This window comes from Rosa chinensis, chromosome 2 (genome assembly GCF_002994745.2).
Source record: "Rosa chinensis cultivar Old Blush chromosome 2, RchiOBHm-V2, whole genome shotgun sequence".
NCBI lineage: Eukaryota > Viridiplantae > Streptophyta > Magnoliopsida > Rosales > Rosaceae > Rosa > Rosa chinensis.
This window is the reverse complement of record NC_037089.1, coordinates 42,096,296-42,115,609: the sequence shown is the minus strand read 5'-3', so window position 1 is coordinate 42,115,609 and position 19,314 is coordinate 42,096,296. Positions and strand designations below refer to the sequence as shown.

At 39.1% G+C, this 19,314-nt stretch overlaps 1 long non-coding RNA gene across 1 annotated transcript; it reads right to left on the bottom strand.

The window, feature by feature from the left end:
* Window positions 1-442: 442 nt before the first annotated feature.
* LOC121051522 lies at window positions 443-716 on the bottom strand. The gene is made up of 2 exons (XR_005805965.1): window positions 591-716; window positions 443-534 (listed from the first exon to the last, which is right to left on the bottom strand). It is a non-coding gene; the product is annotated as an uncharacterized LOC121051522 (long non-coding RNA).
* Window positions 717-19,314: the final 18,598 nt, after the last annotated feature.

Below are 19,314 nucleotides of genomic sequence, written 5' to 3'. Positions count from 1 at the left end.
CGCCGACCCGCCCAGGACCGCCCAGCAATGCCTAGGCGGCCGACTTTCTGCCCAGCGCCTAGCTTGCTCGACTAGGCCAAAATCGGAACTGGGTGGTGGCGCCTAGAGCCTAGGCGGCCGCGTGGGCCGATTTTTAGAACCTTGTTAATTATCACTCATCAAGACTCATTATAGGTTAGGATCCAGAGGCATGATGGGTACTTGGGGACTTAAATACCTTCAAACGAGCAAAAATTCCTCGAAGGCGATAGCTACAACCCAACTGAAAGAATCAGCAAGTGCATATATTAAATACCAATCAACCAATAAACAATCAACAAAAGGAAGCTTAATAACAGAATAGCACCAGAATGATGAAGCTTATAGAAATCACAAACTTCCTGGAATGAGAATGTAATAAAATTTGTATACAATAGACATACCTTAAGTACCCTTTTTCCTCTAAAGCTCAGTTGCCCATCTTGAATCTCATGCTTCAGGACATTAACAAGATCAATAGAGCTATCGCAAGATTTCAGATACCCTGCATAGTAACTGAATCTCCAATTTTGAGCTCAAATCTAGCAAGTTGATAATCCTTTTACAATCACCTTATGAGCTTTTCTCTGGGGCATTTTCACGAACACCTTTCGGTGCATTCTTCAAGTTTCTTCCCCACAGCCTCTAAGTCTTCCCTGACATCTGGCTTGTACTCAAGATTCAAATCCAACTCTGAAACTTTCAAAAAATTCAATATCAAAGCCAAAAATGCACACACAAATCTGAAACAACCTGATCGGTTTCTTCCCATTAAACATAGCATCAGGTCTCACAAAAAAGAGGTTTTTCCACGACTTAATGCAACCACCGAATAGATACACATCTGCCTCACTGCAACCCAACAAATTGAATTACCATCAGAATAAAAAGGACCGAAACACTCACAGAAACTGTCCAAAAGGACCAAAACAGAGCAGTCCAAACAATCAAACTTAATCTCATGATTGTCATCAACAACTCAACAAGACAACAAGAGTTACAAGACAACGGAAACCATGAGTCATCTGCTCTGACTACTCATCAACAACACAGTCATCAGTTCATCACAGTTCAATACAATACCCAGCAGCTAAACATTCACAGACTCACAGTTTGATAACATTCACAGTTTATAACGTTCACAGAATCACAGTTTGATACTTTGAGAGTTGGGACAATGACTCACCACAAAACCCAAAAATCACCGAGCTTGCAGAATCCAAAACCCAGAAATCAAGCTTCAACAATCAGTCAATCACCGAGTTTGAAGTTTGAACCCAAAAATCGAACCCAGAATTCCAAAAAATCAAGCATGAAGAATCACCAAGTTTCTAGGTTGAACCGAGCTTCAAGCCTTGAACCCAGAAATCGAACCCAGAATTCCCAGAAATCGAGCTTGAAGTATCAGTGAATCACCAAGCTTCGTGGTTGAAGAATCACCAACCTTGAAGCCAGAAATCGAACCTAAAATCGAACCTAGAAAATCTGAAATTGTTAGATTGAAACCCAGAAATTCTATTGAAAGACAAAAACCCAGAGAAATTCGATTTACCGGCGAGCTGGAGAGCTAGAGAGCTGGCCGGAGACTCGGTGAGAGACTGAGAGTCTGAGAATCGACTGATCGAGGAGCGGCGTTCCTTCTTGATTTCGAACCCAGAAAGGGAGAAAGCGCCTAGGCGCCGACCATCCAGAGCCGCCCAGCCCCGCCTAGGCCGCCTAGGTGGCCGACTTTATTCCCAGCGTCCAGCTAGCTCGACTAGGGGAGAATCGGAACGGTATTGTGCCGATTTTTAGAACCTTGCCAGAGAGATCTCAGAGGCTGTAGATTCGTGGTTTAGGGCTTCAGGGATGGGTACCAGAGAGATCTCGGAGGCGGTGGATTCGTGTTCAAGGGCTTCAGAGTCGGGGATTGGGAAAGAGATTGTCAGAGTAGCAGTGGAGTTTTGGAAAGAGAGTGAATGCTACCACGAGAGTTGGGTACCAGAAAGTCGGGGTGGCTGTGGAGTGAGTCGGACAGCGAGAGAGTCGGAGTGAGTTGGAGAGAGAGTCGGGGTGAGTCGATCTGTGGGGTTTTGTGGAGTGAATGCCGTGTCGGGGTATAGGCGTGGGCTGGTCTAAGCCAAGGCATTAGTTTTGGAAAGACTTTTTGGTCTGAATGGATATATTCTAGTGTAGTTGTCTAGCTAGCTAGGACAAGACCATTAATGTTGATTCACATATATATATGTACAAGGCATCAGACCATGTTTTTCCACATATATGTTGTCTGAATGCCACTTTAAAATTTTCAGTTTTGCCGCCTCTTATTGTCCGGTAAGAGGGAAATGGATTTGGAGGGGTGAATGGAGGGAAATGTTGGAGGGAATGTTGGTGGACATGTTTTGCACTTGCAAATCTATGAATTCATACCACGGTTTTAAACAAACCGTCGTATCACCACTACATGCTGAGGAATACCAAATTGTGAGAAACTTGCCGCCTCTATAATAATTTAACCTCACACCACGCTTCCATTTATAAACGTCTTCTGAAGCAATACATAATTCCAGCATGAGAAACACCCGTTGGTTGAATTCATATTAGAAGACGGAAATTTTACAACCGTCGTCTCAATAATGAGAAATGATTCACACCACGGAAAACAGTGTAGCGTCGTATGAGAGGTGTCGTGTGATTCATTTTCTGTAGTAGTGACCCCATTCTTGAAATGGATGAGCTATACCAGGGGTCTGCTCCCCCCTTACTTGAGTCAGTCGATCCTCCACCCCATAGTAACTTCCCTTCATGACAACTTCTATTGTTCTTGACATCTGGTTATTTGGTGGTTTTAGACAGTCTAGTAGTATGGCTGCTCGGATTTGGTGAGAGTGGTACTGCCACGAAACATGTCATACAACTAAATTTAATTAACTTTGTCATATACCCCGCAATCCCCAGGAGCTCCCCAACATAAATTTAACATAATTTAAATCCTAACCCTTGCTATGTTGTGATCAACGAAATGAATTATCATCGCAATTTTGTCATACATTACATGGTACTTACCCCTAATGCCCAATCGTCTCTATATATTTGCATGTTCTTCATGACGTACACCCCACAGTCATATGAATTCCTTTGTTTGGGTACACGATGCGGTTCAGCTGCCACAAAATATGAGATTGTTTTCCCTCCTCCATTTTGCTTTAAGTTCTCAACCGTCATCACACGGTCAATATGTTGTAGCTACAAATAACAATCAAACAATGCATCAGTAACCCGGCTTTCTTTTTAGTCATCAGACATTATTTTTAATCATATTTTGTTTGCTTCATCAAACTCCATAACCACCAACCACTTGGGACATCGTTGATAGTCGCCCCGCCGTTAGTCGCTTTCCTAGTCCACTATCCCATAATTCAGCCACCCTTTTGACCATGTCCACCACAATAAGGAACCAATGTCCATTGTTATGTTCCCTTCATATACTTGCAAAAAAATCTGCACAAACATCCCATGTACATATTGTTAGCATCAATCCCTTTGGCACCAACCTCGTTCTTAGTCCCTACACATGTTGTATTTCATAATTTTAACCACATTTCCTATCTTACCTTCTCGCACTCTGCAATCTTCCCATCGAACCTCTCCAACTTGCATACTTCCCTTGTGTGGTTCACCCAGTCGATCCATGTGTTATCCTCATTATGAGTAGCTCTATACTGTCAAACACAACCATGGAACCATATGAACAGATCAATTATTTTAAATACATACACCTTTTCGATTTCCAATTGCATCAATAACAGAACCTAAGCAAGCGGATTGAGGGTGTATTACCGCAAACTCTACCGGCCAATACCAATTCCGGAATCCATCCCGCTGGTTAAGCCACTCCCCCACATAATTAATCACCTGATCACACATCCAATTTACTGTTACGCATTGTTTGAGTGTGTAAATACTTTTTACTTCTTTCCATTACCCGTTATTCATTTGCCACTCATGGTTTTTACAACTTACATTAATAACAATTAAGTTCCCTTCTTCATGCACATAAACTTATTTTTTAATACTTACACTTCCCGATACCCACACAAAAGGGTTTAGGGTGACCAAGTCCCCTCTATAAAGAACTTTTGCCCCATCTCCGCACACCGCGATCCATGTTCTGCATATTTACATAAACCAAATAAATTAATTGACACTGTCTATATATTCTTACATATCGACAATACTTATCCACCTCAACTGTAAGTTGTAATGTCGTTCCCTCTTCAAGACAATATTATGCAACATATACAACATGTTTGTAACTAGAATTTTGCTGATGTTCCTAACTACAAGTTATTAACGAAAGCATTTCTGAAACACCATTTCCTGTTCACGATTTAATTACTTCCGTCATTTATACATTTTCATATGCGAACCAAACTAGTGGCATTTTCCCCCCCATATCTTCATTTGGATCTTGTCAACTATTCTCTTCTACTCTACACCGACTCGCATCCAAATTGTCCTCCCCATACAATCATCCACGCAATTAGTTGTCTCCCTACTAACAAATTTTAATGAACCTTAAGTTTCGTGACTAACCTGATTTCTTCTTATGTCAGGACCTTTCCCAAAAAAAAAAAAACAAATTTTATCAGTGCGACGTCGAAATCTGGTAATTGGACCTTTAGTCTGTACGGCCCGACAACCATTCGTCCCATCGAATTGGAAGTTTCGTCTTCCTTTCCCGTATAGCCCATTACATACTTGATATCATCATACTTATCACTTCTGTTTTCACCCACAGCACGTCCATGACTTCGCTTCACACCCCTGTCTTTAATGGTGCCTCCTTCCCTGAAGCTTTTTCTTTTCCGACATTGTGCTCCGGTTGGGTTGCTTCTAGTGTCCGACCGAACTGCCTTGTCATGGCCATGTACTTCTTCTAAATTTACGTTTTGCCCCTACAAAAAAACAGAGCCAAATGTTGTTATTCTTCGTTCACCTCCCGATTACGCCTTTATGCGTACTTGCTCATTAAACCCCTTGGTTTTTTTTTTTGGAACACTACCCCCACCTGTCCTCAGCAACAAAGTTTAGCTAATACAATCACCATATTCATTCCAGATTGACCATACTCGGTAACATTAAATACGCACAATGCCTCCACCTTCCCATTCATTAAGATATTCTTTTAACTTCCCCTGTTTATCATTAGTGTTAACATATGGACTTTACAATTGTTGGTTATGTGAATGCATTTCATATCGACATCATCCTTCACTATATATTACCTGTTCAATTCCTTGATCTACTGTATGGCGATATGGACTACAATATTCCTCCTCTACATGTCGTTCCTCTGTATCATGCATGTTCATCCGCATGAATCGGCACTCCTCTCTAACCTTGGAAACACAAGTTTCCTTCACCTTTAATAAAGATTCCAAAAGCACCAACACACCATTTGTTAGCTCCGAAACTTTCTGCGGTATTACTGTTACGATTTCTTTCACAACCACCATATCATCTTTTAACCTTCCCACGTCGACCATAAGATCAAACATGTCTTCGTGTAGTGATTTTCTTAATGGAAATCCCACAGACTTCTTGTCGTTCACTGCCTCATCCACACTAGTCCCCTTATTACAATTGTCCCCCGTTTCACCCATTATCTTGGTTTTAGTTTATGCTACTAACCTACTTAGCAACACATTTATCTCCCCAAGGCTCCAATCCATCACAGGTGCCACTAGCCGCTCCTTTGGCAGTAACTTCTCACCAACTTTGTCACAATATACCAGCTGCAAATATAATGCACATCCCTCTACAACCGGAGATCCTTCTTCACGATGCTTTCTTATTCCCTCCATCAAGTAGTCCACTGCAAATGTTGCCCAATTCTTCGCTCCTATACTGCGCGTATCTAGTAATGGCAACAACAACCCACTTTGTACGTCATTACTTGTTCCCGGACATATTACTAGGGTCAGAGCCAACATTACATAAGCTATAATGAAACAGTCGTCAACAATTTTCCTGTCACGAACAATGAACTTCAGATTGTCCACTGCAATATTGCCAGCCGGGCCAAGCATCGGAGTTACAACATTTCCATATTCAGCATGACTAATGTCACCCCCGAGTTCAATGGCATGCCCCCCGTTGTGAATGCCCATAACACGAGTAAATTTGTCCGCGTCTAAAAACAGCAGCCTACCCTTCAGCCTGATATTGCATGCTTCCGTGTCGATATTTTTGACCATGTCTCCCAAATTTCGGGGACGATGTCATCTGACCTAATGCATTGCATAAATCCATATCCCACCCCCACAACAGCCTTAACTTTTGCATCTGATAGGTTGTTGACGGTGTCCTTGAACTCGCCAATCTTAGATAATGTCATTTTCTATTCATCCTTCCCTGCAGCAGTGGAAAGGTTGGCAAGGGGCTGTAACCCAGTCTCAATCCTCCCTCTCCTCACGTCAAGTTTATGCCTAGCTGACACCCACCCCGCACAACTTTCTCCGTTTGAACCTGCATTACAACAAACCAGAAGAGGTCTTACGATGAACGTTTACCATGCATCACCAACTACACCTCTTTTATCTCCCAAACCCATACAAGTTATAAACGCCCCACATAACTAATCACATGTATGCACCGTTAATATCATTATTTCCATGCAAGTCTATTGGTAACTAATGAACTCCATCCGTCAGTTAAATTTTATGTCCATGGTCTAATTGGTTTTTCCCCTACCCATTCCATCATTTCAGATCTTTTCCAGTATTCCCTCCTATACCAGTTCGAGTAATAAACTAGGACATATATTTAAACTCATTTATTACAAGACGCTCAACTACCCAGCATCCGCATTTAGTTTATCTCCTACTTTATGACAAACTTTTTGCATGGTTTGTTCTTTACCTCGCAATTACTAACCATCTCCACATTTATATAACAGCGTATTTACTTCAATCACCACTTTTTGATAACTTATGAGACACTCAAGTCTCAAGCAACCATGTACACAGCTATATACCAACCTATTAACTAACATTGACAGTTCAACTACTATTGTCCACTCCCCTAACCTTCTCCACATCTTATACTCCCTACAAAGTCTGCCAACTCTTTCATTTCTCTCTGCCTATAGACCTATTGCATGGATCCGTCCCCTTTCTAGACTCGTTTCTAACATATATGACAACAATTAACTCATACAAGAGGAAAACATTATATCCATATGCCTACATGTTTCGATGGTTTCCATTGCCCAGTTCCCCTCCCACAAACCACTTACTTTTTGAGACATCCATATCGACGGACTGATAGTTGATTCCTTTCCTCGCACCTACAGTTCCTTTGCTTCTTTCCTACTCGTCTGCTTCCCTCAACGCTATCCCTTCAGTTGAAAAATAATATCCTCACTTTTTCAATATCAAAACATGAATGCGTCCTTTTTCCTTGCGTTTTTGAATCGGTCTGCATCAATGGTCCACATTTTGATGTCTCCCAAATAACCCTATGGGGTTATGCCACCTATCCCGTTACTGTTGCTAATCTTCCAGTGAAAGTTTTAATTGATTTTCCCAAGGACAGGCATTAGCCTTCCACGTATGCCCACCTACCGGTCCTATGTACAATAATTCCTTTTTAATTAGAGGATGCTTAGAGGATTCCTTCTGTCAGCCCTCATCCTTTTCCGCCCCTTTTATTTGCACCCTAACCCTCAATCCGTGATGGCCACACTTCTCTCCATTTTTACACGATTACCATCATTTCAACCCTCTCAGTAATGCTCCCAATGAAGACCTCGTCATACTGGTCACCTTATTACGCATGTTTACTTTCCTAAACCATGGCCTCACATCTGTGATAGCTGCTTCAAATCGTATACATTTGCATGACACTCTTCTTATGAATTACCAACCATTGCATGCATTAACCCAACATTTTTCGGTTCCATTTGCAGTGTCACCCTCACCATGCCAACGTGTCGCGCCATGTTGGCATCTATGTAACATTCAATTTTTCCCTATTGACCTTCTTGGGAATGCGGACCATTTGGTCCTGCCTTTCATTTCAATTCACATATACAATACTTAAACGGGACCAAAAAACCTCCATTACTGTACGGTCTGCAGATCCTAAGGTGATTTCCTATAATGCATGTTGTAGTAATTAATTTTAGGAAATGTTTTCAACATTTACCCCTTCTTCCTAGTCTCATTGCAGTAACAATATGTTTGAAGGTTTACTAAAACAACTGAAGTAGATTTACATTGTCACGTACAAACAGTGGCATAGCTAGGGATGACAAAAATCCCCAGCGGGTCGGACCTCCATTGGATACCCGCCCCTAATGGGGGGAGAATTTTGGGACAAATGGAGAATGGGAATGGGGATCCCGAATCCGCCCTATCTAAGATTGGGGATAGGGCGGGGATGGTATTGTGATCCCCATCTCCAAACCCGCCCCAATAATATATACATATATTTAACTTATATATATTTAAAATTTTTTTATAATAAATCATAAATATATAAATTTACTACTTTACTTTAATGATTTTTTGACTTTTGCACTCACTAAATTATGATTCATGAATTTAATCATGTTTTTAATTTATTTGTTGTAGATTTTGATTTTGAAAAAGGCAATCTGAGAAAAAATTATTTTATTTATTAAATTTTTATTGGGGATTTAGGGCGAGTTTGGAGGCTTAGTCCCCAGTGGGGATGAGGACAGGGAATCCGCAATATATTTTTATTGGGGATTGGGGTGGGGATGAGATGAATGATACTGATTTGTTTGGCAATTAGATTGATTTATTGAAGATTATTAATTGTGATTCCATTTGCATTAATAGAAATTGAAAGAGGAAAGCATCAAATAATAAACCTTCAAAAAATAATTAATGTATTTAATTAGGTCAAAGATGAAGATGATTAGCCGAAGAAGCATTGTTTTCATTTCTCAGGAGGGTCATTACAGTATTTAATATCTATTTATGTGGAGAGTTAAACCAATGAAGAATTAGAATGAAAATTTCAGAAGGGTCAGTTGACCCCTCTCGCCCTATACTCCCTACGCCCATGCCTACAAACGGATTTTGAGGAAATATAAACTACGGAAGCACTTGCATGTTCATCTGACAATAAAATGTGGATGACGAAATATTTACGCTTATGCTACCAAAGCCCATATCCTGTATCGTAGTTAATATGTTGTTAATCATCCCTAATATTGTAGACGTATGGGATAAAACGCCTTTTTTTCAATATACTGAATACGAAGGCATATGTTTAGCTTCCTTCTATACATTGTGGGGATGATATGCCCATGGTAGGACCCAATTTTTGACCGCGGTAGATACATCTTCTCACAACATTTAGTTAGAGGCTAAATAAAGCCTACTTGGAGGCCAAATAATCTTAAAGCAAATCTGAAAATTCCTTGATCTACTATTAATTATCAAATATATGATAATTAAGGATAGTTGATTTGCTTACCAAGATTGAGCAGGAGGGAAGGTTGTGGACGTAAAAGCAGGGGCTCTTATTGATTAAGGAATAAATGGCGTAGACTTGCAGCTGAAGATATATATTGCAATTAAAGATACGTGCATATTAGTCTTCGCGAAGATATAATCAAGGACGCGAGTGCGGACGAGTTGTTTGGGTCGTGAAGGTCGAGTTGGCCATATATATATACTTCCCATGCAATTAAGGCATGGTGAGACAATTAAGGAAATACCATGCTAGGGCATCAGGCCATGAACCACCAATATTCCAAAGCCATAGTGGACGTGCAATATATGTTGCAAGTAACAAGGGATATATATATATATATATATATATATATATATATTTCTTCATTGCATGGCAGAGGGTCAATTAAGGTGAACTCCTTTGTTGCATGGAAAAAGCCAATACATGGCTATCATATGAAACATATATAGTGTATGCAATTAAAGACTATTGCAAGGAGATACGGGTGCCCGCGACGAGTGCTCGCGAAGATATATATGAACATATATACGTGCAATTCCTACCGCATTGAAGAAGATTACGTCCAGGACTCTAAAAGGCAATTAACCTTGCCTAAAAGATTGCTATGACAGAGTCAATCTCTTGTTATTATATGATATCAAAACAATTAAGAGTTTGATTTGATGCAAGGCATCTGTGGCCTCAAATATTGTATTTCCTTCCTATTTGGAAGGTGGATCCACAACAAGCATCCTATATATAGAGGCTAAAGCGATACAGAAGAGGACCCTCTCAAATCATTCAATCCCAGTGATTACAAAGCCTCCCCGGAGCAACCACGTACCTCGTTGAAACCAGGTGACCGCGCGCCAGTCCTACTCTCTCCAAGAGCCGACTGTCAGCATCGCCAGAGGAACCCAGCGACCGTACTTCCAGTCCTAGTCTCTCTAAGACCCGACTGCTAGTGCTACTGCAACCGATACTACCAGCGAAGCAAGGGTAATACCCTCGCAACCCAGCGAAGCTAAAGTAACGCTTTAGCAAACCTGTGCCTTCTCATAACTTCCCAGTGATTGCTCTGCTCAACCTAGAACGTTGAGCATCGATTCGGTGAAGCGAAGATATCATATCCAAAGTCCTTATCCGTAAGGCAGAAAAACCCTTTCTCGGAAGGCTAACGAAGAACCTTGTGACCCTTGCAGGTGACCCATTGCCGTCCTATTAGTAGAGTAGATGGTAAGGCTGTATTAATTCACTCAAATTGGATGATGGTTCAAGTGCTACCATCTAGCCTGTACAATTTTTTTTTTCCCTTTTGGTTCCATTTGTTAAGTCACAATTAACATATTATCCAAGGGTTCAAGGACAAAATTGAATCAAACAGTAGGACATTAGTTGTTTACATTACATTGTCATAAATTTTTTGTATAAGCCGTTAAACTCTTTCCTTTGTCGAGGCTTTTCACAAAAAAGTTTGCATAGTTTATTCACTTTGAATTAGTGCACCGGGCCATCGTTATAATAAATACTTGATATTCGTCCTCGAATTTGGTACACCTAAAATAGGCGTAATAATTTAACCCTGCAATCACAAATATTTGTCAATCGTAGTATAGGAAAGAAGGGGTCTCCCACAGAGGATTGTGCTTAATATGTAAATCTACACTTGAAAATAGACAAAACACTAAAACTGACCTCTAATAAAGACGAAATTCAAAACCCTATCTAGACACAACGAAAAATTATGAAAATTTACATACACTAGACACACTAAGAACGACTCACACAAAATTTTAGGGGAATCAGAGTTAATTTACTATACTAAATAAATAAAAGAAAACAGAGAACAAAAAGTGACGAAAATAAAGAATTGTTTTTGGGTTTTTATTTTAGGGTTTTGAAATAAATGATAAAAGGCTAGCTAGAAACTACTTCTTACCAGTAGACAATGATTACACCTATGATATGTTTACCAACTTGTTTCAATTCATTGGGATGTCCTCACTCTAGGCCTCATCATAAAGCCCGCGGATCAAGTGGGCCGATGGAGGCCCGCCGCCCTTAGGGCTAAAAGCCAAGCCCGGCCGGTTAAAAGGCCTGCAAAAGCCCACCTCGGTGGGTAGTGGGCTGGCCCGCCAAAAGCCCGCACCAAATGCCCGCTAAGCCCTGCCCGTAAAAGCCCGCTAGGCCCGGCCCGTAAAAGCCAGTAAAATATTATATATATATATGTAGATATTTGTGTGTGTGTGTTTATAAATATATACACATGACGCGCTTTTAGCAAGCGCGCAATTTAACCCTGAAATATCGTTAGTAGTATAAGCAAATAGGGATCGTTCTATTCCGGGGATTGAGGGTACACTTGTAATTGTGAAACAAATAAAGAAAAGTATTATTTACAAAAATAAAATAAAGAATATAAATATATACAATTGTATAAACAAATAAAGAATTAAAATAATAAAGTATTATTTACAAAAATAAAATAAAGAATAAATATATACAAGTAAACACAAATAAAGGGGGGGTTTAAGATTTATAGAATTGAAAATTAAGATAAATAAAATAAAGAAAATGTAAAAACATATATATAAGGGTGAATCGCAAGGAACAAAGATCAAAACCACATCCATATGCAAGAAATCCAATTACAATTCCTATAGTTGATTTTAAATGTCATGAGAGAGGAGTTGATCATGTGAAACATTCGAAAGCAAATGATTTCCCATATTTTACTTTTCAATGCTAATTAACTTAAGCGAAAGCACCTAGATTAATCCTATCAAACATGCAATCAAGCCCTAGAAAGCTAGTCAATCATGACATGTTCAACGCATTAGACATAGAGAAAGGCTATCAACTCAAGTGTACAACTTAGTATGGAAAAGTCCACCTAATTGCAATCCTCTTTAATTAAATTCGGTCTTTGCACAAAACCTTTACTACTTTGATTCAAGTTTACACAAAACGAAAAGTCGATTTCATGTTCTTAAACCTAGCACCAATTATATCAAAACTCTAAGTGTTTGCAACCACATAAGATTAAAATACAAAAGTTTTCTATCATGCAAATTTAATTAAACAAACCCACATAAGCAACATAAAAATCAACATATAGAAATCACAACTTTATCTCAAAACATATAAACGGGCTTTAAACTTTGCCCTTAACATTATTTGTTAACTAGAATTCATAGTTTTACAAAATCAAACAAAGAAAACAAGAGAAAGGATATAATACACCTTGAAAGATGAATGATAAAGCCTTGAGACGAAGAACTTGAAGATCCTTGAAAGCAAGCAATCTTCTAGGGATGACACAAGGGTGGATGGCGGTTGGGAAATTGATGTATTGCATGGCTTCTCTTTCTCTTGGCTTGAAAATGAAGAACAAGAAAACTAGAGAATGGAAAAGAAATATGGAGAGGAAATGGAGAGACAAGGAGATGGAATGGATGAAGGAATATGTGACTAAGGAAAATGGAGAGGAAATGGTGAGACAAGGAGATGAAATGGATGAAGGAATGTGTGTAGGAAATGGTGACTAAGGAAAATGGAGAGGAAATGGTGAGACAAGGAGATGAAATGGATGAAGGAATGTGTGTAGGAAATGGTGACTAAGGAAAATGGAGAGGAAATGGTGAGACAAGGAGATGAAATGGATGAAGGAATGTGTTTTAGAATGAGAGGAGAAGGTGTTTATATAGGGAAGAAAAAGAAGAGTGAAATGATGAGTGGAAGAAAAATAATGAAAGTGGAGTATGAAAGTGATTTGTAAAATATGGAAAAGAAAGAGAAATGATGAAATGAAAGCAAAGCATGAAGGTGCAGCAACATGGAAGTGATGATGATCTATTAAAGAGATTGTAGAAAAAATATATCCAAGGAAAAAGAGAAAAGCATCTAGCTTTCTTCATGTGGGTGGGAAACATGAATATGTGGTGTTGAGCTGTTTTCAGGTCAGTTTCTTCCCCTTTATTCCTTCAATTATTTCTCCAACAAGACTTCATTATATGCCTTCGACTTCTTCATATGAAATGTTCCACTATGAGTGTAGATCATCCTGACAAATTTTCAGAGCTTCAATCCATGTGGTTGGGCTGGAAATGCTGCTGGACCTCCTACAGGTCCAGTTTTCCGGTTTTGCTTCTGTAGAAAATTGGGCTGATTGTTTGAAGGCCTTCCACTCATATTTTTCTCTGGCACTCTTCATAAGAAATGATCCTTTGGGTGTCTAGAATGGATCTGGAAGGTTTCAGCTCATTTGAAGTTCATTTGATCAGGCGGCCGCTCCTTCTTCTTTGCTTGGCTTGGTTTCTCCTAGCCGGAGTAGGAATATGTGTAAAATTGATCTTTTAGTACATTTCCATTTTTCTCCATCATTTCCAGGTAATTATGGACCTAACGCTCATTTCACCTTCATTTACTCCAATGTACCTAAAAATAGAAATTGAATTAAAAATCGATTCAGTTAAGGAATTAACTAAGCAAAATGTGAGGAATTAACTATTAAAATATCACATTAAAATGCTCCTATCAACACACACACACACATATAGATTTATATTTGTGTGTGTGTGTTTATATATATATATATATATAATATACACACATATATAGATATATGTATATGTGTGTGTGTTTATATATATATATATATAGTGAAATTGGCTAAATTTTTTACCACACTCATAATTTATTGTAATAACCTCATCAAACGGTCGGTTTTTCCATTTTCTTTGAATTGATAGGGGTTGCTCTTTGGAATGTATGATATATAAATATAAGTTTATAAGAGTAACTAAGTTTGACCTAGTGTATCGAATTCGAAACGAGAACCAAATTGGCTGAATTTTCTACAACCACCATAAAACATTACAATCTTTCCATCGAGCGGTTGGTTTCTCCAAATTCATTTTCCACCTCATGGTTGCTTTAGAATGAACCTCAACATTTTAAATGTAATGTATATGTCATACAACTTTAGGAAGAAAATTGGTATAGGGCAATGTGTTTGTAATTAAAATTAATTTACTTTTATCTCATGTCCACACACATCCATCGATGAAATATTTACAAACGTGATGTGAAAAAATAAACACGTTTAGCGGTCGTCATGCCATCGGTCAACCAAGAAATCATACAAGTGACTACGGTTGACCAATTCGATCGGATTCGAAAATATGGTGAAATTGGCCAAATTTTTTACCACACTCATAATTTATTGTAATAACCTCATCCAACAGTCGGTTTTTCCATTTTCTTTGAATTGATAGGGGTTGCTTTTTGGAGTATATGATATATAAATATAAGTTTATAAGAGTAACTAAGTTTGACCTAACGGATTCGTGTGATGGTTAGAGATAAAATTTGGATTATTATTTTAAATTTTGTTTCTTCCTTTTTTTTTATTTTTTATTATTTTAAAGTCAAATGAGCAAAGACGTGCTTATTCAAGCTCGAGCTCGTCCACTAAATTGAGCCGAGCCAAGCCTAGCTCGAGCTTAAGAAAACTATTCAAGCCCAGCTGAGCTTGATGATGGACAAAAAAAAATCAATTTGGTAGCCCACTTCGAGCTCAATAAAAACCAAAGGAGCCGAACATACCAAGTTTCATATTCGCTCCAGCTTGGCTGATTTACACCCCTAGTATTAGGGTTTTGTTACCGCCGACCAATGGGTCTATATTAGTCATGTGTAGGATGTAATTAGTTTTGGACCTAAACTTATAAGGTTTATCTACAGTTCAATAATGATAGTTTTAGTTGGAAATGAAACAAAAAGAAATATAGTATAGTTATAATATACTTTTGTTTTTTTTTTTTGGAAATAAATTTTCTTTTAATCATATAGAAAAATTAATTGAGGAATGAAGTCTATAGGTTTGCCTTAACAGAACAACCAATTTCATTTCACATAACAAGAGTACTAACCCTGGTTGAAATAAGTAAACTACTTCATATATAGATTACGAAAACTCGACCATAATGGACTAATATCATTATAAGGAGTAATTAAAACCTAGTTAACGATTGTATACTAATAGCATCGTCCGATTGAATATAAAGCAAGATAACGAAAATGTCACAAAAATATAAGAAACCACCACATGGGGAGAAAGATAAACACCAAAATATAGTTTATGAATCTGTGGCACCATTAAAGGACGTCCACGACTCGCACCCACCCCAGCACTTCACTCGAACACTAGTCTGTTCCGATCAACCACATGGAGCTCGATTGTGGACCCTATGGGCAGTTTCAGATCCTCCCTGAAATTGGTGTACCCAGCACTTAGGTAGTGAGTGGTATTGGATGGGACGACTTTCATCCTCCAGACACATCCATCTGATTTCTGGACCTTTATATTCACAGCTGCTCCTCTGGGAAATGTGGCATGAGCAAACTTGGCCGGCAGATACTACAATAACAGCACCATCCCAATTTGTTGCAACATTCATAAAATATTTGTAATGCATGCATACTTTATAGAACTTCAACATTACATATTAATGCAGGGAGTTGATTTTGGAATGCAAACAAATGGCACATATTATCGGGGTAGGGTGATAAATAAATTAAGGCAATATGCTCAATATTGTACCAAAATACTTACACAGTGACATCTTTGAATTGTGCATTTGTCCGACCTGGAAGTACGCCATCCTGGGTTCACCCGTTCCATATGAGGTTCCTCGTCTTCATCTTCAACATCCTGATCCGGGATCCGTTCCTCGTCTTCTTCCCCCTGTGCCCCATCCGCATCCATATGGTCCTCCTCAGGCTCCTCATTACCCTGCATGTGCTCATTACCCCTAAAATGTGGGGGCACAGCTGGAGCTTGGGTGTATTGCAGCGACGTCGTGCACATGTTCCCTCGAATAGTGTCGAACACAAGAACGGAGAAACGTAGATTTCCCAGGTAGCTGAACACACAGCACCGACGTTTGTCCAACCAATTCTCGAAGTGAAATCGTTCCCACGCACAAGTGAACTACAGCTCCCTACGTCCTCCTGTAATGTCGACTTGCTGGAGGCATGGAGGCACCGTCTCCCATTGGAGTACACACCGAGCAGGGGCCCCATCCGCAATCAGTCTATCATGCATGACACCTCTTGGTACAACAGGCTGACATTGTCAAATGCACCCAAACAATTGCAGTGAGTTAAAGGTTATAGAAGTACACGACTTAAAGCATATCATTTTAGGCAAATTATTACTTAACACAGTGACGGTGGCATCCCAAACGTCCGAAACGAAGCCGTCGGATACCCCTGAAATAGTCGGTGATTTGGGAGGTGGGCAACCAAATCAGGGTCGGGGAGAAGCGTACATCAAAGCCCCGTTGACATCATACCTACGGACAAGGAACTTCATGCCGCCTCTGTCCTGGAGTAGCAGCACCATTCTACCGTGACCGGCTCGGACATTGTCCAAAAAACTCTCCCAACTAGAACCCAGCCAATGGTCCCGCCCTTGTCGCATAATTTTGACATAGTATGAGCACTTCTGTGATCCATCCAAGACCAGTCGAGCGACGTCAGTGTCATCATCCTGCAAGTGATGCCTACTGAACAGGGGTGGAATTTTCTGCAAAATGAACCACAAAAATTATACAACCCCCCCCCCCCCCCCCCCACACACACACACACAGAAATAACCATAATTTTCGTAGCCAACATTGTAATCGAAACCCGATCTACTAAAACCGACAGCAAAACACTATCCTAATTTCACTGTGCATAACCAGCAGAAAACCTAACAGTAGTCCAACCCCAACGAAGAACTCACCGTCTTTTCGACGTTCTGTCCCGGGTACCGAACAACAACAATGAAACATGGGTCAAACATTCTACTGAAATAGGCCGTGACTGCGTCAAAATCCGAAAATGAAATTGAAAATATAGCAGATGATCACTAAATATAACAACCATTCCTTAACCGTGGAAGTGATGAATACATTCTACTTAAACAAATGGAAAACACAATAGCATGTAAAACAGACCTTCAGATTGCTTGATGCGATAGTGTCAGCCGCACCGGAATGATATTGTAGATGGAGCGATTTGGAGTTCAATTTGGGGAAGAAGCAGGGGGCTGCGACGGTTGCCTCTCGTTTTATCGCATATCTTTTCAGATTCTGGAATCGGTTTGACATAATTTATTATGTTAATCGATGGTGGTCGTCAATTTACCATATTGGGTCTTACATTTACCATATTCTCCCTCCAGCGCTATCTAGATTATCCTTGGGACTATTAGGGATTGAACCGGTATTTCCACCTGCAGGACATTAATAGTTACCGTTCTTGGGAAGACGTGGTCTCGCACGGTCACACCGATTTAAGAGACAATCGTGATTGATCCTAGCCTGTTATAGCAGCCTCTTCTTAAATAGAGATCATTATTATCTCCATACATTCCCAATAAAACATGATTTCGTAGATACATTCTTCATCCTTGGAAGGTAAAATGTTGAATTTATAGTTCAAGGCATAGGTCAAGGGTCACCAAGGTTCAATTACATATTGGAGTGTATAGATATGGAAAAAAGCCGATTAAAAGGTTTACTAGAGTCCAATCCGAAAATGAATACTATATTGCATTGGGGAGACGCTTAACATATAATAACAATATGAGATTGCGACCGATTATTGAAAAACAGTAGAAATGAAACAAACATCATATACTGTTCTTTGTAAATAAGGTTAGCGAGTTTATGTGATTGATGGCTACTTGACCAAAATCTGTATGTGCCATGTAAAAAATTCAGGTGACCTAATTATAACTCGAGTTAAGTACAAACAGTTTATCTAATACCAATACCTTAAGCAGGGATTTACGATATTATATACCTAGTAGCCTAACGAGTCTTGTTATGTCACTCATATAATCTATTTGAATAATATTAAAATTATTTATGACATTATATAATAATAGGCCATCAGAATTCTATTCAGATTTGTGAATGACTTTTGATTGCTCATTAAGATAATAAAGTAACGTTTTAAGTTGACAGCGTTGACAATTGCATTGCTGTTAAGGTATTTTTCTAACTAGGAATTAGCGCAATGTCTGCATTCTTATGTAATATGCTAAAATACTGAAACCGAAATCTCTAAATTGTCATCTTCTAATGAGTGCTTGGAGTTCACATGCTTTCGAGGTTTACACCCTCGAGGCTCCTTCATTCATGGTTCAGGCCTCACTACTAGCATAAACCTCATAGGACACAATTATTTTTCTGTATATTTTGCTCTAGAGGATATGAATAACCGTATTTAAAACTCATTGCATACGGTGCAGCCACGGAATTGATAAAAGGGTATTCTCTATTGCAGGCTCCACTAACCAAAAGCCACCCTTATGGCTTTGGTGCATACATTTTTTTTTTTAAAATTGCATTAGTGTTATTTTCTTTTCCTTTTTTTTTTTGTTAAAAATTTTCATTTTTCCTTTTTTATTTCTTGTCTCTAGATTTTGTTTTAGGTCTTAATTTCATATTTACCAAATATTATTTAACGTATTGAAGTGTATTTTGGATACCCTAGTAGAAAATACACAAAATCCGTATATACTACTATACTGCAGAGAGCTTTGAATAAACGAGACTTCTTCATTTACCTTTGGTTTAAGGTTTAGGGTTTATGGCTTAGGGTCTAGGGGTTTAGGTCTTGGCATGGGGAAACTGCAAAACATGCCACTAATGCCTTTGCTTTTTACATCAAAATGCAAAACCTTGGAGTTTGACACAATTTCCTCTTTCCTTCAATCAACGTTCTACTAAGACCAGCATTATTGCGCTAGATTGTTAAAACTGCCAC